This window comes from Podarcis pityusensis (assembly GCF_964106645.2).
Source record: "Podarcis pityusensis genome assembly, chromosome: 5".
Lineage (NCBI taxonomy): Eukaryota > Metazoa > Chordata > Lepidosauria > Squamata > Lacertidae > Podarcis > Podarcis pityusensis.
Window position 1 is genome coordinate 63,443,608 of NC_138032.1, and position 21,504 is coordinate 63,465,111.

Consider the following 21,504-nt stretch of genomic DNA (forward strand, 5'->3'; position numbering starts at 1 on the left):
ATTGGTAATTGTCTCAATAACTGCCCTGTTGAGGATCTTGAAGAAACAACAATTTCCCTTCAGGGAAATAGTAGCAGCTCAGGCAGACTGTGGAACTGTAAGGTTTTTTGGAATTCAGAGACTGGACTTGTCAGCTGCACCACTTCTTCAGCGACTAGATTTTAATGTGCAATTGAAGTTTTCGCTGATGGATCACATAGATTAAAGCTTTCATCCCTAGCTTACAGTTGTGGTTGTGCCTGTTTTGTATCAACTGCATAATGGTTTCCACAGAACCATCTCTCTACCTCCCCTCCCCACAATATTTTCTTCATACACACCTATTGGTCAGAATGGTTGGCATCTGAACTTGTTATCTGACATGATTAGAAGTACAATTACTTTTGAGATACAGTACAGCCAGCTGATTCCCTTATAGTAATCAAGCCGGAACTTTGGTGAAGCAGAGATGAAATCAAAGGCCCTTTCCCATGACGGTCAAAAAGAACAGAGAGAATTTGGAGAAGTCGTCTAAAGACACGAGCTTATATCAGGATGTGAAGGTCAAAGATCAAAGCTGTTGCCTCTCAAAGGTGAATGTCCTGAGGTATGATAATGAACTATTGATTTAGTGAATGATTTATTGTGATACTTAGAACTTAAACGGTAAAAGTAATTCTAGAGTATTTCTTTTCATATATTTCAGCTGAGACAAGGTCTTATTGATTAGGTTGCAACCCTATACTTCCCTGTGAGGAAGCCTGATTGAACCTAATCAGATTTATTTCTGAGTAGATGTGTATACAATTACACTGTCCATAGAATCATAGAGTTGGAAGGGACTCCAAGACTTCATCCAGTCCAACCCCTTGCAATGCAAGTCAACTGCTTTACATATCATAGAAGCCAACTCCTAGGGGCTGAGGTCCCTTTGCCCCCCCTTAAATACTTGACCCCCCCCCCAAGTTTATGGGCATAGCCTTTCAAATGGTGTGTGTTCACTGCCTCTTGTGATTGATTATGCGAGGCGGGGCTTACCTGCCCCTTCAAATATTTTATTCAAGTTGGCGCCCCTGGCAGCTGTAGTAGCTGGTTCATAGTATGAGCTGCAACGTTTTGGGGACCGTTGGGCAAGATCCCTTTGTGGTAGTGGCAGCTGGTGCCCACTGTGACTGCTAGGAGGTCACAGGGGCATGGCCAATGAGGTCACAGGTGGAATCCCTTCTCAGAGTTGTTGACCTCCTCTCCACAGTCTCCACTACTCATTTGATGGTCTTTTCTCCAACCCAAGTGGGAGAGTACGAGTGGAGGATGCTTCTCCACCTCCTCACTCTTCTCATTCTCCTCACTGTCTGTGTGTTCAGAGACAGTAGGGCTGGGAGACTGGGCCAGACATGAGAGATGGACCTCAAGAGGGGTGTGGACCTCACCCAATAATTCTGACTCTGGATGTGGGCCCAGTTGCTGTATACAATGACTCTTAGAAGATGAAGTCTGTTTGTACCTCTCTGTGCATGCATTATAGAGTACATTAGTATAGATTTTTTCCATATCTTTATTGATTTCTTCTATTCAGGAATATTGTGCCCATGTCCTGTTTGTGGGCTACTCAGAGGCATTTAGCTGTGAATGCAGTATGCTATGTACTAGATAAGCCTTTGACCTGACCCAGCAGGGTTAATCTTATGTTCTTTTCATATGGCTCTATGCTAGGCTATTGGATAAGGGCATGGAACTACTGTTCTGATTCTGAGTCATTATTAAAATGGACCCTCTGATGTAAATTAACTTTTATTCTTCTGATTTCCCCTTTTTATAACCACCTAGCATCACAACAACTATGCATTATTGATGCTAACAGTTCTGCCTTCAGAGTCACAGACAAGATAGTGCATGCATTATACATCTAGCATAATGGAGAAGTTCATTAGCCTAATAAGAAGATATATCGAGGGCTAGACCGATTAATGTATCAAGATGATTTTCCTTGATGTTTGGAGAGTTAAAGGCCGTTTCACGCATTATGCAGGGACAAACCTGCATTTGCCATAGGCTCCATATACTGTCTTTAGTTTCAAAAAGCAATACCAAGGTGGTTGACAAACAAACAAAAGCCAATAGAAAAATAGCAAGGATTATAACAAGCAAAATAACAAGAAATTATAAAAATGCAGCTACCCATAATACATAGTAAAGCAACTACATTAAAACATCCATAATTAAAATATATAATATACGAGTCCAGTAAAACAGCATAACAGTTTAAACAGCACTCAAAGCAGGAGAGTCAAGTCAAGAGATTAGGGAAGTGCTTGTCTAAAGAGATGTGTCTTTGAGAACCGGTGGAATGCCCATACTGATGTATTGCAATCCTGCATTTCAACACAGAGAGCATACCACCCTAGTGCACCAGTGAAAAAACCTGCCTCAGTGTTACCGCAAGCTGATAATCACCATGCTGTGACTAATCTATCCAGGTTCCAATTGTTGATCTTAATGCCCTTACCAGGCACTGGAAGTGAAGATGGTCAGGCAATGGCATCCAGAGTGGTTTGGTTAGTGTGCCAATGGCCAACTATGACTCCTTCTCAGTTCAGTGTACCTCCATGATGCACATATTTGCTCATATGTGTTTGTCACTTTTACACATGGCACCTAAAGGTATTCACTGAAAACAACTAACAGTGTAATCCTCTGCATGTTTAATTGGAAGTAGGTTCCACTGAGTACAGTGTGGCTTATTTTCAGCTAAGATTGCATGGGGTTGCAGTTTCAGAAGTACAGAAGGGATTAAAAAAATTAAAAGTTTGAACTGGCCATCCTGTTCTGTACTTGTGTGTGTACATGCACCTATAGATATAGGTGTGCTTGAAGAGAAAAACCAGAGGAGAAAGAATCATGAAAGACTGTGAGAAGTAATGTTGCATATCCTAAGGATGTTATCAGAACACTTTGGTGGTCTTTGGGCCGTTCATCTTTTTACCTCTTTTAGAACATGAAAATAGGTATTGATGTGAAAATTAACTAAGAGAGAGACTAACACATGACGCAAGGCTAGTCCAGTGGTGGTGGTGGTTTTTCAGGGAAGGAATACATTCTGGGCATCAGCAAAGAAGTTGAATTCTGAAGGCCGCTTTCCTCGCCAGCCATTTAACTTAACTAGCATGTTTGTGATTTACAGTATCAGCTCCGCTGCTGACACCTTTATGTCCCTCCCTCCCATCCCAGCAGGCCTCACAGACACAGCTCATGATAGATGCTGGTGAACTTTTCCTCTGATCACCTTCTGGAGAACTTTCCCATAATCTATTGTTTTCCATCACAGTGGAATACAAAACAAGTTTTTTCCTTCCACCCTTGACTTTCGCTTCCTAGCCATTTTGCCCTATCTTTTAAAGCAATGCTCGGAATTTATTACATCGGAGTGAAAGAAGTTTTAAGCTCCTTCCCTCTTTATCCCACTCCTTGAACTTAAAATGGTCCAAAGTAAATCAACGTAATGGTCGACCGCCTTACATTGTCACGGGACTGCTTTATATGCCGTGTTGTCATGTTATTTAGAAGACTTAATTGAAAACCTCAAAAGAGCAGAGCTTGTTTCACTTTGTCTGCCTTCTGTACACTGTATGGAAGTATACAAAGGCCCACAATAAGCTTCGTTAAGCAAAAGAAATTGGAAGAGGCAATGGGAATATTCCCGTTTTTAAAAGCAGACGATATCCATTCCTCAGACAAGAAATACTATTAGTTTAATGACCAGTATTGGCTGTTACTAGCTTATACTCTACAGCTCCAAGTAGCTACATGACACAGTCTAACTCTCTCCTGAAAATGCTTATTTAATCCCAAATTATCAGCATTAGTTGGACTGCTCATCAGCATTCAGCCCCACTGCTGCATAAAGACAAGAAATTGGGATGTTGGTAAACATGAGTAGGAGAAAAAAGACTGAGGGGAGACTTGAACTATGGCCACCAACTTTCTTCACTGGCCCTGCTCTTTTGCCTTTCCAGTGGTACCTCAGTTTATGAACCTAATCTGTTCCAGAAGTCCGTTCTTAAACCAAAACTGTTCTTAAACTGAGGCGTGCTTTCCCTAATGAGGCCTCCCGCCACCGGTGCACTTCCACTGTTCGGATTCCGTTCTTAGACTGAGATAAAGTTCTCAAACCAAGACACTATTTCTGGTTTTGCAGAGTTTGTAAACCAAATTGCTCTTAAACCGGATTGTTCTTAAACCGAGGTACCACTGTATTATTTATTTGTTACATTTATATTCCATATTTCCTCCTAGGAGCCCTCCCAGTTTTATTCTCACAACAGCCTGGTGAGGTAGGTTGAGCTGAGAGATGTTAGCTGGCCCAAAGTCACCCAGGGAGCTTTGTTGGCTGAGTGGGAATTTGAGTCCTGATCTCCCGGGTCCTATTCTGACACTCTAACCACTACACCACACTGGCTCCTTTAGAAGTAGAATGCTATGTAGAAATTTAGCAGGTGGTGTCTATTCTCCTTCACCAGCGGTGCCATCAGAGTATGATTTGGGGTCCAGGCCCCACTCAGCAGATGGGCTTGAATGCTGCAGGCATAGCTCAACACATTTTGCAGTAATACCATCTAAAGAGAGCCCTCCACGAGGCCATTTAGTTCAAAATCTTAAATTTCTCAATGGCACCACTGTCTATCACTTTCTTTCCATGCCAGAAAAGCATCGTACACTGGACTGCTTTTGGGCCTGCTATCAAGAGCTATTAGATTTGCAAGTAGTAGAGAGTTGTACTGCGTGGTGGTCCAATACGTGTTGTATTTACTCTGCTGGTTCTTAAATGGATTCTGACCACTTTCAAAACTTTCAGATTCCTTTCATTTGAGGTGCTCTGAGGGCCCTGCACACCAAGGTTTCTTCCTTTCTGTTTTGTGAGTGTATTCGGCAACATGTCACTGAGGCAATAATAGACATACAGTCCCACCATAAATGATGATAAGACACAGGTTTTCCACATCCTCTCCAACAAATCAGTGATATTGAAGAAAACATTCTAGTCCAGTGGTTCCTAATTAGCTAAATACTGCAGACCCCCCAGTTTTTCAAAAGCCAAGCCATGGTCCCCCTGTTTTGAAAATTTTGATATCTCATTGGTAGTTTTTGTTATCTGAATGGTGCCACAGACCCCCCTGGGTAGGTTATACTAACCCCCTGGGGTCCGCAGACCACCAATTGGGAACCACTCTTCTTGACAATTGAACTGTAGCCCAATACTGCCTATGAAGTCATTTTAATGAGTTCCCTCATATAAAGCTAGATACTTATTTCAGTGGGTGGGTTTCCCATGTTTCGTCCCCTGCCTTAGCTTGAATTTCTGTACCAGTGTCTGATTCCCAGGCTTTTAAAAGCATGCCTGTAGAATTAAGGGCTACATTTAATAAAAGAGAACATATTATTGAAATTAGACCCTTTTCACCTCTCGGCAATTCGTTCACTAAATTTTTATATTGTGTTAATGGAGCATTTATATTAAACGGATAGAAGTTAATGCTTCTCCCAGGACTGGTTGTTCAAGCTTATTTTGTCAACCTATGTGCTTTTGATTATATCATCCAGCTGAACACAGTATTGTAGTTTTAAACCCTAACTGCTTAGACCCAGTTCTCTTTAGAAAGAAACACAGCAAAACTATCCACAGAGAAAACCAATGCCATAAAACTTTTGGTAACAAAAACCTTTAAATTTCCTTTAGAAAAAGAAAAAGAAAAAAGTGACACACTTTGCTAGCTAAAAAGTCCTCAAAAAGATTAGTTTTAAAGTTTGCTGGCTAGCATTTTTTTGGGTTCCCACCTCTTGACCGCAAGGACTCCAAGGCAACATACATATAAAATGTTAGAAACTATCATAGTAACTTCGCAAATAAAGAATACACAGTTACAGAGAAACCTTTAAGGCAAGGATTGGTATCATGACCACAAAGTGAATAACTCAAATACAAATACCACTAAATGTCTGGGAGGAGAAAAGCGTAGTTTTAACCTGGCGCCTAGTGTTGGCGCCTGCTGAATTATCCCAAGGATTGCCTAAGGACCATTAAGTTAAGAACTGCTTTGTACTGAAATATCTTCACCTTCCATTTCTATGGGTCAATCGTACATTGGAGATAAATCTTTTCATAATCAAATCTTTCCCCTGCCTTCCCCACCCGACAGATAGTTGAGCAGACAGACGTTGCAGTCTGCTTCCAGACTGTTGCCATTTTGCAGGCAGGACTCAACTGCATACCAGCAAATTCAGGTTACACAACTCGCTCACAACTCGCAGTCGAAACCACCCATCAGCTGACAAGGAGGTGAAGCTGAAGCCCTAGGCGCTTTAAGGCACCACCCGTCAAATTTGGCCCACGGGGTTAGGATCCGATAAGGCTTTGGCCTGCAGAGCCAAAATGGTTCCCCAACATTACATGGTGGTCTATTACAAAAATCAAATCTTCAAGTAGAATACAGTCAATACTCAAGAGGTTAGAATCAACAGGTGGGGCCTACAACATTATCTATGTGCATACAGTGGTACCTCGGGTTACAGACGCTTCAGGTTACAGACTCCGTTAACCCAGAAATAGTACCTCGGGTTAAGAACTTTGCTTCAGGTTGAGAACAGAAATTGCGTGGTAGCAGCGCGGCGGCAGCAGGAGGCCCCATTAACTAAAGTGGTGCTTCAGGTTAAGAACAGTTTCAGGTTGAGAATGGACCTCCAGAATGAATTAAGTTCTTAACCCGAGGTATCACTGTATTAGCAGCTTAAAATCCAGCAAGGTCATCCACTGCATCTCAAGCCACGTTTTTATGTTGCTTTACAGACCAGAGATGGAGCAGGGACGTCTTCTCCCCATGCACATTCCTTGATTTGTTTCCCCAAACTCCTATTCAATGCAGCTGTCATCTGCACATTCACAACAGCTGTCTCAAATGCACACACCCCTCAGCTTAAGTGCGGCTTACACTGTCAAATTCATCTTTTAAGTGGCTGTTATTATTTTAGAGCATAATGATACTAGGAGTCCAGGTATATAAGCCATGACAGTTATGGAGCAGCTCTCCCAAGGTTTTTGTCTCCCGGGATGCATGCGCACCATACATTTAAAGCACATGGCGTCCACCAGAGAATCATGGGAATTGTGGTTTACCCCTCGCAGAGCTACAATTCCCTTAACTACAGATTCCAGGATTCTTTGGGGGAAGCCATGTGCTTTAAATATATAGTGTGGATATGACCTGAATTTGAACTCCAGTCAAAATAATAATTTGAAAATTTCAGCCATTGCATCTAACTTTAGACACCTGGTTTTCAAAAACAAAACCACCTGTTCTTTCTTTGAACAGGATGGAAGTACAGTGGGAAAAGGGGAAACCCTTAGGTGACGTTGGACAAGAGGAAATGCATAAACGACCCATTCTGAAGCAGACGTTGGAGTTCCCAAGAGTGGTATGTTTTGCAGAGAAATGCATTAAAAAGCAGTTGCTCACAGCAAGAGTAATACTTTATGGCTATTAGAGTGAATGGAAAGCATCTTGATTCTTCTTGCCAAGAAAATAAAGGTCAAGCAAAGATAACAGGACTAAGATTGCATGGTTATTCCACTCTTATAGAATTGAAAACATCAGTTTTGAAAAATATGAAAGAATAGATATTACTAAATAGAACAACTGCTCTATTACCTTTTGCAAGAAAATGGAAGGACTTATTTTTATGGTCCTTTTGATACCAGGTGAATACTTAAAAAATAAATTTCTCCCAGGCTTTTTAAAATACCCCCCCACACTATGATTTAACTGTTTTGAACCACTGTGTTATGTGTCATGATTGTTGCCATCTAGTACTATTTATGTGTTTTCTTGCATTTCTATTCCACCTTTCTCCCATCATGGAACCCAAAGCAACTTATATGAGGTGCCTAGATGTCTCTCATCCAAGCAGTAACCAGACAAAAAATGGACTTACCCTCAGCAATTTAGTGCCTGCATTGCCCTCAGATTATAACAATTTTTAGGGAGTTCCTGATCTTAGATGAAAGCACCAGAGGAAAGATGTATCTTAGTTGTTAGGAAGAAAGGACTTAGAACTGCAGAGATTCCAACGACTAGAAAATGAAAAGAGGAAGGAAGGAAACGTGCCCTAAAGAGGAGGTGACAACACTAGGCCTTTAGGACCTCAGGGATTTCTGTAGTCTGGTATCCAAATAACTCATTCATCAGTCAGAGTTCCAACTTCACTCATTGGCTAAAAACACTGAAAAGCAGTAGCAGCCAGGCTGGCTTATCTCATAGAAATTGCTCAGAAGGTGCCTGCACATTTTGCTTTATAACTTTCCTTCTAGCATGTCTATAGTAGGCCTTTAAAAACAAAAAAAGCTCAGAGTCATGGGCCCTGGTACAGTGGCACCATTCGCACCATTATAAATCCTGCCATGCTGGCAGAGGATCATGGTTTGGAGCCTCATCGTTCTATAGACATTCTGCCACTATACTGTACTATTAAACAAGTTGTGCTTGGTTTTGTAAGAATCTTAGAACAAGAGCAGGAAAATGTGAACAGAAACAGACTCTGCAAGTGTCCCTATTTTCCAAGGACATCCTGATTTAGAGAAGCCGTCCTGGTTTCTGATTTGACCCCAGAATGTCCCACTTTTCCTTAGCATGTCCCTATTTTCATTGGGGAAATGTTGGAGGGTATGGAGTTATCTGACCACCAGGCCGTCTGAGGCCAACCCTGTACAGGGAAGGGTTTTTTTTGTTATTATTTAATGTTTTATTATGTTTTTATATATGTTGTAAGCTGCCTAGAGTGGCTGGGGCAACCCAGTAAGATGTGTGGGGTATAAATAGTAAAATTATCATTATGGGATGGGATGTCCCTATTTTCATCCGTCAAATGTTGGAGTGTATTCAAAAAGGGTATTTCACAGACACAATTGCCTAAGGCAATTGAAAAATTCACTGGAAACTTTCAGCATGTCTGGAGTTTTAAGTTGAGGAATGCTGCAAAAACAGGTGTTGTCTGACACTGGCAATCATTACCTTTCACCTTGATGGATGGGAGTTTAATTTGTCTTTTATATGATAGCCAAAAGCCAGCAAAGTCAATGTCTGAAAGCAGATGAGGTACTTAGTGCGTGCTTGTAGGTGACAAGGAACTATCCACTTTTCTCTTACAAATGGCATTTTTAATGATCTCTGCCGTTTCACCATTAAATTTTAAACCGTGATGCATTTTATATTACACTATCAATAAATGCATATTCCCATTAATGGGCTTTTTAATGAGTTCATGATCAAATTAATGGGTTTTGAAGGTTTTACCAAAAACAAACAACCTCATTAGCTAAATTCTGTAGGGAGACTTTGCAGTTGTTCCAGACAAAGGGCTCCTGGAGGTGAAGGGGAAAGTGTCGGTCACAAAGTCAAGCTGGAAGTGCTGAGAACTTTCTTGGCCTGGTGTGAGGTGATGGGTTTGGGTGGGGTAGGCCCCATGTTGAAATCCCTAGGGAACTCATAGAATCCTACACTCATAAGAAGCAAGCTACCTTGCTACTGCAAGATACAGTAATGGCTGCCACCAGGGAATAGGAAATGGTGGTGCACACACCATAGATTAAAGCACATTTGAAACGCATTTCCCACCCTCCAAAGAATCCTGGGAACTGTAATTTGTTAAAGGTGCCTGGAATTGAGGTTTTGTGAAAGGCAAACTACGGTTCCCAGGATTCTAAGAGGGGGAAGTGTGCTTTCAATGTACTTTAGATCAGCCTTCTTCAACTTTGGGTCTCCATACGTTCTTGGGCTACAACTCCCATCAGCCTGAGCCAGCTTAGCCAATGATCAGGGATGATGGGAGCTGTAGTTCAACAGTGTTTAAGGACCCAAGGTTGAGGAATTCTGCTTTAGATTATGGTGTATATACATAAGAACATTAATGGCAGATAAGGCTAACAGTGGGTACTAGTCATTGTGACCATATTACCTCCAGCATCTGAAGCTGTATGTTGCTGAAGAACAGCTGCTGGGGGACAACAGTTGGGTGATGATGGCCTCCTGCTCATGGGCTTTCCATGGGCAATTGGTAAGCCGTGTGAGAACAGGGACTAGAGAGGTGCTGCTATATCCAACTCTACACAGAATGGTTGTGAACAGAAGCCAGGTAAGAAGAACCATTAAATACATTGTGCGCCTAAAAGAATAAGAAACAATAAAAAATATGGAAGCCCTGTTGCTGTCAAGATTCAGGGAATCCTATCCCTCCCCTGGTGGCAGCCAAAAAAGCAGGTAAACAAGAAGCGTCCTTACCACGTAATTTATTCAGTATTCACAGAGAGAGACAAAGAAATGTTGTCCCTATTAAATAATGGTGTTGTTCTGGGTAGGGCCCAACCCCCTCCGTCTCTTTTATTCTACACCATCCCTGCGCCGGCTGATCTGGACTTTCTGTCTTGGAGCTTTCTGTTTGGCTGCTCTCACTGTATGCCTAGTCTTGGGGGGGGGGGGGTTTCAGGAATGCTCTACAAAGACACAGAGTCTCTCCCCCGGTGTTTCTCCTTCCTGCTGTTCCTCTCCCAGTATTTCCCAGCTTTTACCCTCTGAATTCTCTGAACTATGTCCTTCTGAAACCACTGTTCTAAACACTGTCCTCCTCAGGAGGGTTCAGGAGAAGGGGGGCAGCCCCCACCATTCCTCCTCAGTCCAGCCCCTGACATCTGCACATGTACAGTAACCAGTCCAATGCCCGCCATTATCTCTATTGCCTGATGGAAATACTTGACACAAGAAGCACTCTGTCTCTATAAGCTTTCTGCAAAGGCTCCCTCCCTTGGCTGGGATCCAAGGAGCTACTTTAGGTGTGCCTAATGGCTTGGGTATGCCTTGAAATTACACATATATAGTGCATTGAGGAAGAAGAAATAGCTGTGCCTCTGGAATCTCCTCACAGAACAACGGCTTTACTTTAAGGCTGTTGCTACGCCTGGGTAGAAAAATAAGAAAAAGGAAGAAAATGATTTAATTGCTTTATGAGCTCTATTGACTGAAACTTCTGTAGAAATCTCATGCAACTAAGTGGAAATGGCTGTCTTCTAAAAATAAACTAAGAGCTAGAATCATAAGTGTACAAGTCAAAAATCACCATTGATAGAAAATCCTGGAAGAGGATAGAGAAAGCATAGGTGGACCAGAGAGGTGAATGTAGGGATCCCTGGGGTCTTGCAGTCGTGTGGCCATTGCTGGACCAGTCACTGGGGGCTGATGGAGTGGGGTGCTATGGCACTCTGCTGTATGTTATGATGCAGGGCAGCCTTTGGTCCTTAGATGTTGTTGAACTGCAGCTCCCATCATCCCTGACCACTGACCTTGCTGGCTAGGGATGATGGGAGCTGTAGTCCAACAACATCTAAGGAGCAGAAGTTAAGAAAGACAGGTGGAGGGTGCATGCTGGGGTGTCTCCCCATCATTATGAGTTCATTGGCTCTCCTTTGTATAGGTGGCATTGTTAGCACAATCCCTGATTGGTTGCCACTTGAGGTGTTTCCAAAGATGTCCCTGCCATTGTTATTCCTTTTTTGCAATTTCTAGCTGTGGCGCTGTGGGTTAAACCACTGTGTCGCTTGGGTCGGCAGTTTGAATCCCCGCAACGGGGTGAGCTCCCGTTGTTCGGTCCCTGCTCCTGCCAACCTAGCATTTCAAAAGCACATCAAAGTGCAAGTAGATAAATAGGTACTGCTCCGGCGGGAAGGTAAATGATGCTTCCGTAAGCTGCTCTGGTTTTGCCAGAAGCAGCTTAGTCATGCTGGCCACATGACCTGGAAAAACTGTCTGTGGAAGCAGTCAAAGGCCGGCTCTTTGGGCCTGTAAAGCGAGATGAGCACAGCAACCCCAGAGTCATTTGTGACTGGACTTAATTGTCAGGGGTCCCTTTACCTGTACTAGCTGTGTGTAGGATCCTGATAGCAGTTCTGCCAGCCTGGCCCCCATCCCAGCACAATTAGAGGATATAATTGTTTTTTACATTTGTTAATTTGAATTGCATTGGATTTTCAGCACCTGTGGCCCCAAGTCAGGGACAATAACAGGATTTGTCTGGAAAAGAAATGTTAAGAAAGATGCTGCCTTCAGGGGTGGAAATGTATTTTCCAGTCTTAAAGGAGGTGCTAAAACATTGCTAAGTGAACACATTTGGTGTGTGTACTTTGCTTCCAGCACATTTCAATTCAGTTATGGAGATGGGCCATTCTGGCATCCCCATGAAAGGTGGAAATGTTTAAGGGATGATGAGAAAAGGATGTTTAATCTATTTTCTGGAGTACTTTACACATGTTAATTGCCATCATGAAGATGTCAACATTTTACCTTTTGGGTACCAAAATGGGAGGACAAATTCTCGCAAACACACAAGAAATGTTTAAGCATGTTCCTTTGTACATAGAATTGTAAGATTAAATAATATGACCTAGTCATTTACGTAAGTTTTACTTCACACTTGAAACCTCAATATTAATATATAGCCTGTGCAGGAAATTCAGGTCACAATCCTATATGCACATACCTGTGAGTAAGTCCCTCTGAGCCCGAATAGAGTTTATCTCTGAGTAGTTTGTAGAAATTTAGAGGGTTGTCCATCTTGATATCAAGGCTGTCTTTTGCATTTACCTTATTTTCCAGGGTACACATCATCAATGGCCCAGGATACAAAAAGGTTCCCCACTCCTGTGGTACTTGGTTGTGCCAATGAAACTGATTTGAAGGAGGTGTCTTTTGTCACCAGGCCACTGGAACATGGTGAATTGCTACGCAACTATCATGAGTTCATGATGCAGGAGGTTACACTAGAAGAGTTGTTCTGCCGCTTCATCTTGCTATCATTTGGCGCAGATTGACAGAGACAATGTGTGTCTAGACAGCTGTGTGCCAAAGAGGCAGATATGCAGTATGTAGACATGCTTACTCAGAAGTAAAACACACCAAGTTCAATGGAGCTTACTCTCTAGTAAGCACATCTGGGACTTTTACCTTGGAGCCAAATTGCATGTCTGTTAAGATGTTTTGCATGTAATGTGACTGCTTTCAAGAAGCGAAGTAGCAGGGCAATGCTGATACTTGCAGCGGAGGAAAAGGGCATTGAATGCCTCCCACTTTTGCACCCAGAATGTAGAGGTATAAGAAAAGTCTTTGCTGTTCTCCTAGTTGAGCAGTGGCAGGAATAGGGAAATGAGAAAATGTCCTCTCAAAATGAAAGCTCTTCACCACCCCCAAAATCTCAATACTTATTTTGGAAAACATTCTGCATTAAAATCAGATGAACAATCAGTAAAACAACTGTCTGATAATCTGAAATGCTTATCAATTCCTTCCAATACTGTAACAATGACACAAGAGAGATGTAACTGTTTCTTGTTTCTTTTTTTATTGTGCTGCAACTACACACACACACACACACACACACACACACACACAGTGGTACCTCTAGATACGAACGGGATCCGTTCCGGAGCCCCGTTCGCATCTAGAGGTAAACGTAACTAGCGATGGCATGTCTGCACGCACGTGCATCGCTTTTGCCGCTTCTGCGCATGCGCGTGATGTCATTTTGAGCGTCTGTGCATGTGCAAGCAGCGAAACCCAGAAGTAACGTGCTCCGTTACTTCCAGGTTGCCACGGAGCGCAACTCGAACGCGCTCAACCCAAAGCGCATTCAACCTGAGGCATGACTATATATAAAGAACATCTTTAATAAAAATACATTTTAAAAAAGTAAAATTCATCTTTATAGCTCTGGTCACTTCTGCCTCTTGCCCTGTTTACCACTGGTATGTGCCTCTGCCTGAAGGTTACTTAGAAGGGAAGATGGGCCTTTGGTCTGAAAATGTTTGCCGCCCCCAGTCTACCTCTGATTGAAAATGGCTTTCCAGGGTTTCAGACAGGGGTCAAATCCAGGCCGAGATGCTGGCAATTGAACCAGGGGCATTTCACCTGAGAAGCATAATTTCTGCCACTGAACGGTGATCCTTCTCTGTTTATGTAGTTAAGGCATATTCTAAAGACATAAGACGCAAAACATAAACTCTGGAAGAGAGTGATAAACACAGCTATGAAGGTGGTTAAGGAGACACCTGTGATGGAGGGAACTGAGGGCCCAGGTGCCATGTTTTATTGGGGCAGTTGAGTCGCACACAGAGGGCATGCAAGAGGAAGCGGTCGTTAAAAGTTAAATAGAACCAATGGCTTTTTAACAACATGCCACAGGGAGCAAGTCAGACCCCGGACTGGCAGGGATTGTGATCAAATGGAGAAAGACTGTAAGCCAAGGTGTTAAAGGAGCAGGTGATACAGCAAGCCTGGAGTGGGAATCTGAACCCCAGGTACATGCGGATTAAAGATGTAGCAAAGGGGCAATAAATATTGATACTACCCTTTTGTAATATCACCCCATGGGAAAGAATCTTTGCCGGATGTTCGGGCCTGAGAACGGTTGGGGCTGGGAGAGCTGTTTTGACAGCAAACAATGCGCTGCGAGCCTGAAAGAATTATATGTTCTGCAAGCAAACCGGAACACAGGAGAGAGAAGGCAGGCAGACCCAGCCGCCTGGGAACGCCAGCCTCCTGGGCACTTTGAAGAGGCCTGAAACATAACCCTTTTATATAGAACCGACTAAAAAGACACAGCTGGTTCACCAGTGTATGTCTTAAATAAAATGAGGAGTAATACTTTTCAGAGGAGAATTAGGGCGAAAGATTAACAAAAAGGATCCCAATAGCTCGAAGGTGTTTTGTTTTTAACTTGACGGTGCCCTTAACCAATAAGATAGCAAGGAAGTGTTTGGTTCCCAAGGTGTTCAGAGAGAATAAATGCAGGTGGGGAACTAGATACCCCGAGAAACTTGCAGTGGAATCCTATACATGCCTACTCAGAAGTAAGTCTGCTGAGTTCAACTGAATTACTCCCAAATAAGTGGATTGCAGCCTTACACCACAAGCGAGGACACCGTCTCTGCGAGTTAAAAAAAAGGGTCAGTCATGTGGATTTAGAGAAGTACAGTAAAAGTGAGCAATTTTTTAAAAAGAATATGTTTTTATTTATGTTGGAAAGCACCTAGAGTTGCCAGGGTAACCCATTCAGATGGGCGGAGTACAAATAATAAAATTATTAGTGTTGTTATTAAAATAAAACCAGCTATAATCCTCTGGCAGCTCTCACCTGGGCTGTGTTCCACTAACTGCAATCTAATGCATGCCTGCTCAAAAGTCCCAGTGAGTTCAATGGGGCTTGCTCTCAGGTAGGCATGTATAGAATTGCAGCCTGGGAGTGGGGTGGTATGTGTGAGAAATGGGTAGAAATGCTTTTAGCATTGTGCTCACAGTGTAGGTTCCTCAAAACCTTTGGCTGTGTACTAGTAGTTCGAACTATAGGACAGAAGGAGTGGCAGATTCTCAGCGCAAGCTTTTGCATCATTGCATGTATGAGTGACATGATTTGATCCCTGGCATTTTCCGTTAAGCAATCTTGTGCGGTCATGCTGATGAGATTTGAGTTCAGCTCTTACATTGAGCATGTCCACGTGTCCCACAGTTGTCCATTACAGCACCCAAACAGCAGACCAAATGGGCACATAGGTCACCATGTCACAGCTGTATTCCAATGCAGATTATGGCAGCTATTTCTAAATTTGCATATAAGGCAAAAATAAACAACACATAAATGCAGATGTCATGCAAATCTGTGCGATCTTTTGCCCCTTTTTTGTGTGACACTCCCAATTCCTAGAGAGTGGTCCAAACTTCAATGAGCTAGATGGCTCACTGATATAATACAATATGAACAATTCTCTACATACTGTAGGCCAGGGGTCAGCAAGGTTTACCTCGCCTGGGCTGGTTCACTCCAGCAGAGACCCCTCTGTGGGCCGGATTGTGCATGCGCCTGCATCTATGTCTGCACAGACACAATTTCCAGCGCCGCAGAAGCGAGTCCCCATGCTGCGCTGCGCCAGTTTAGCACAGCATGCAGGGACTCGCCGAACGGGCGGCTTGGTTCAGAGGCGGCTCGTGGGCTAGTTAAACAACCCCCATGGGCTGTTTGTGGCCCATGGGCCTTGGGTTGCTTACCCCTGCTGTAGGCTGTCTAGGAGTTCCATATCATTGGAGAAGCTCATCCCATTTGAAGAGTTAGAGTATTTCCCAGTGATCAGTTTTGAAATGCAAAAGCACCTTATGAGACCTGCCATAGCCACAGTCTCAAGGGCGGTCCAAAAATGCAGGCAGCAGTACCTCCAATTTTGTAGGATCAACACAACTGCAATTCTGTGCACAGTTGATTTGTTGGTAAGCACCATTAAACTCAGTGGTCCTTACTTTCGACAGCAAAGGTCCAACTTGTAAAACGCATTGAATTTTAACAAGGAGTTCTCCAGTGAGCTTTTAGTTAGTAATGGAAACCATCTTGCAAAGAAGTGTTACCATTTAAACTGCTAGGGTGAAGTGAGAATCCCATCGAAGAGAAGAAACCTCTGGACAATTATTTACCCCATTCTTTTACTTCCTCTGTGCGAATCAGCCCAGCCTCTTGAACTTGAAAGCCTCCTCATCACCGCATTCACTTGCCAGATGATGTCATTATTCCTGTGCTGAAAAAAGTCCCAGAGTTGAACTTTCCTGCAAACCCCACACTCCACCTGCCAGTAGCTCCTAGAACAGCTTGCCCATGAACAGCTGTAGCAGGAACAAATTTAAAAGGTCATCATCTGATGATTGCATGATGAAATCATAGGTATCTGTAATGTTTCTCTAAATGATTAAATGCTAGAATGGATTTCTTTTTTAAAAAACCACCAGGATTTGGCAGCTGGATATTTATTTGCTTATTCGATAAAGATTTTCATTAGCTGCCAGCCCACTGTCTGCCCCGTTTGTTTCCTCCATGCTACGGCTTTTATTTGGAAAAAGCATGCTGGAACAGAGGTAGCCACTCATTTTAGGGCTGTATCTGATTGAGGCTACTGTAATATGCTTGTCCCAGGACAATTGAAAGGGTGGAGCCCGAGAGGGCAGGAGGCAAGGTCGGAGGTTGGCTTCCTGAGTAGGATGGAGAACGCAGCAGTTTCAGGCTGGAAGTGGCCTTGACACGCAGCTCTCAGTCTCCACAGAGCATTACGAGGGGGGATGGAAGGGTGCCCTCTATCCAACATTAGTCATTGTCAAGTTGTCTGCCTTAGTATTCATGTCAATATGACATTTTTTTAAAAGAAGAGAAACAAAGGACAAGGAGCTCCTTCTCAGGATATTTGAACAAGTTTCCACCAAAAACTCCTCCTCCAGACCAGTGCTGGATTTACGTATAAGCTAAACAAGCTATAGCTTAGGGCCCCACTCTCTTGGCCCCCCCCCAAAAAAAATTAAAGGAAAACAACAACACTGGATGTACATTTCCAAAATATAAGAACAAATAAAATAAAACCTGCATATAGCAACAGTGTTTTGTGATGTGTAGGCTCCTATTTGTTATGTGCAAATGTCTTTAGATACCTATTAGGTCCATCAATTTCCATATAGCATATATTCAATACAAAAAACCAGTGACAATTTGTTGTTGACAAAGGACAGCTGGACATATAAAGGGCCCCATTACCTTCAGTAGCTTAGGGCCTCATCAGACTAAATCTGGCCCTGCTCCAGACAGTTAGTCAGGCCTAAAATCTGTCAACATCAAAAGCTCAGCTAAGGCTTTCTGGCCTGGTCCTGAGCAGGATGGCTCCTGGAAAGAAAGGTGGTGAAAAGAAGGACGATCAGCCATCAATGAGGTGGTTACTCGGGAATATACTATAAACATTCACAAACGGATCCATGGCGTGGGCTTCAAGAAGCGGGCTCCTGGTGCTCTCAAGGAGATACATAAATTTGCAGTGAAGGCTATGGGGACTCCTGGTGTACACATTGACACCCGCTTGAACAAGGCTGTCTGAGCAAAAGCAGTAAGGGATGTTCCTTACCGTATCCATGTGCGTTTTTCCAGAAAACGCAATGAAGATGAGAATTCACCTAATAAACTGTATACACTGGTCACATAAGTGCCATTTACTGCTTTCAAAAGCCTACAGACTGTTAATGTGAATGAAAACTAATCTTTCATTACAATAAAAATGTTATGACATTAAAAAAAAAAAGCTCAGCTAAGTTGCAACTAACGTGCTAAAAGCAAAGGGGCTTGGTCCTCATCACGATCTTTATTTTAGATCTTTGAGTGGGAGTCAATAGAGCCACTTTGTGAATGGAAGGAGTATCCATTCACAGAAGGAGAGTTACACTCCTGGAAGAGGTCTTCTTCCGTGAATGGAAGCTCCACACCATTGTATCCCTGCCCTTTGTTCTGGGGTGTACCTGCCGGCATTTGATGGAGGGAAAAGTAAGTACATGCTTGTTAGATACAGTATGATTGCATATAACCATCATGAGCCAAAATCCTCATGAATGCACAATAAAAAGGACATTGGTGTGTGTGCGCGCATGCAAATACTATCTATAAGCCTCCTTTGGATAAAAATCTGAGCTGATTTGCTCCAATAGCTTTTGTCCTTGAGTTCTTTAAAATAGGACTTCTAAGAATCCCATATATAGTAGCTGGCTGAGCAATATAACATATCAGCAATTTGAAAACAACAACAGCTATTGCTTTTGATTTATTTTCCAAACTTTTTCATGATGAGGAGTTTCCTCTGAAGTGTCATACTTGTGCTATAAGTTTACCTTTGAAAAGGACAAGTTCATAGATTGTTTAAATGCTTGCCAGGAATAGTTAGATTTTTTTTCTTAAAGAATGTGTGAGTAACTATGTGTTATTTGACTAATACTTCCAAATTTTTGCCCATACATGTCGTTCAGAGACAGGTCATGAACTTGGATGACTGCAGAGAATTAGATTACTTCTCATTGTGATATTTCCCCTGTACTGTTACAGTAGCAGTAGCAGTAGCAGTAGCAGTAGCAGTAGCGACAGAGGATCCTAGATTATGTATTTAATTCAATTGTACAGACTCAAACACACATTAGCATGGTAGAAAATGTAAACCATATAGATTTATTTAGGGCTCTGAGGCCCATGTTAAAGGTTGCATGGGTTCATATGGGAGCAGGCAGTTTCTGAGATAGGTAAAAGTAAAGGTAAAGGACCCCTGAATGATCTAGTCTAGTCAAAGGCAACTATGGGGTCCAGTGCTCATCTCGTTTCAGACCGAAGGAGCCGGTGTTTGTCCACAGACAATGCCGGGTCATTGTGGTCAGCATGACTAAATCGCTTCTGGCGCAACAGGACATCGTGATGAGTGCCAGAGTGCATGAAAACACTGTTTAGCTTCCTGCCACAGCCGTACCTATTTATCTAGTTGTGCTGATATGCTTTTGAACTGCTAGGTTGGCAGATGTTGGGACAGAGCAATGGGAGCTCATCACTGTCACGGGGATTCAAACCACTGATGTTCTGATTGGCAAGCCCAAGAGGCTCAGTGGGAGGGATGTGGGTGGCACTGCAGTCTTTCTGAGATAACCTGGCCCTAAGTCACCATTGAGTTCTGAAAAGTCAGCATCACGTTAAATTGTTGTGGGTGCGTATATACCATAAATTTAAAGCACACAGCTTTCCCCCGCCAAATCCTGGGAAGCATAGAAGCCAACTCCTAGGGGCCGAGGGGTTTTCAGCCCCTCCAATAAAATATTTGAGCCCCCCCACAACTTGATGGGCATTGCCATTCAAATGATGTGTGTGCACTGTGTCATGTGATCGATTATGTGGGGCGGTGCTTACCTGCCCCTCTATTTTATTCAAGTTGGCATCCCTGCTGGGAAGTGTAGTTTACCCAGCACCCTGAACAAACTATGGTTTCAAGGATCTCTTTGGGAAAGTTGTAGGCTTTAATGTCATGTGCTTTCAGTGCCTGGTTTGTACACAGACAACAAATGAGCAACTGGTGCAAATGGAATGCAGTCGATTATATGCTCCTGTATGGATTGTGGAAATTAATCAAATTGGCATGTATTTCTTTTTCTTATTTTAGTTCTCCGTTAGTTGTGGGGAGGGGGCTAGGGAGATGGCATGGAGAGAAGACTGCAACAAGCCTTGTTTGGACAGACTTTCATGCCTGTCTTCACTGCCTTCAGAATGCCTCGCTCAATGCTAAGTTCCAGCATAAGGGTTGGAGAAAGGCGAGGGGAATCATTTACTATGAGATGTCAGCAAAGCACATGACGGTGCATTTTGTCCACCCGTTCCCCTTTTATTCTGTCCCCCAAAGAGAAACTTTAGGACAGTAAATACATGGAATTTCAGCACTAGGCAATTGTGATTAGTGTGTACGTTTTTTATTTTTTTTAAGGGAATATATCATTTTCCATTAACTCCCAGGCCTGGAGCATTTGAAATAGGATAGGAAGCTTTGGTCTTGTCACAAATGCTGCTGCAACTTGTCCTGAGGAAGCCTTCATAATGGGGTCAGGTAGAGTTCAATGATCTACCAGCCCAGCACTATTTCAGAAATGCTAAGGTGCTCTTTCTACTGATCTCCCCTCTCTCCTCTCTCTCCCTCTCGCTGCCTGATATTAAATGGGTAGTTTTTACAACATCAATAAAGAACTTTCCTACCCAATTGCCCCAGACAAAGAACTGAAAGCCAGGTTTTAAAACTATGAAAACTTTGTGTTAGGTTCACATTAGATTGTTTTGCTGTGTCAAATACTCATTTGAGTTCAAAAGTTCAGATGAACCATGAACTTTGTCATTTCACAGCAGGCAGTTCTACAAATATAGCCCCAAAAGCAGGGCGGGGGGAGAAGGGGGGGGAGAGAAGGTGAGATGAGATCTCCTGCAATATTTAGGGTGCCTTTGTTTACTCTGCGCCTTTAATTGTTTATTTAACTTAAAGATGGTTTTGCCAGGTCAAACTATGGAAGAAAGAACAGGTCTTTCTAAAGAACCCAATAACCTCACAATGGTTTAAAACAGCACACATTCAGTGGCTAGTTCTCAATGCACAAGCTAAACCCAGCTAATCTTCTTAATAAATTGTGAAGTCTTGTATGCCTCACGGGCTCAGCGATGGCTTCCCTCCTGTCTGGGACAGCACAGAGTATCCAAACAAACGGGTCATGACACTGTGTATTTGTTTAAAACGTTTGAATCCATGTTTTGTAGTGATACAGTCTCTTGAACCGAACAGTTACACAATGGTGTATGGAGCTTCAGTCAGGAAACTCAGTCATGGGACACCCTTTTTCTTTCACCATCATCATTTTTTTAAAATGTGGAGGAGACAAAAATCTATTGAAAAAAGTAATTTGTGAGTTTCAAATGAATAAATAAATAAATAAATAAATAAATGAAACCAAATCTCTCAAGACTTGTGCCAAGATTTTCACTGGAACCTTAATTCAGTTCCAGGACGACCAGATACATTCATAGAAGAGGAGATGACAGAAGGGTTAGTTTTCTTCATCCCTGCTGCATCTCAAGACACAC

General features: G+C 42.7%; 1 pseudogene across 1 annotated transcript; it reads left to right on the top strand.

The window, feature by feature from the left end:
• Positions 1 to 17,738: 17,738 nt before the first annotated feature.
• Positions 17,739 to 18,163, top strand: LOC308477337 (large ribosomal subunit protein eL31 pseudogene; annotated as a pseudogene). The gene has a single exon. The product of its transcript is annotated as a large ribosomal subunit protein eL31 pseudogene (transcript).
• The last annotated feature ends 3,341 nt before the right edge of the window (positions 18,164 to 21,504 follow it).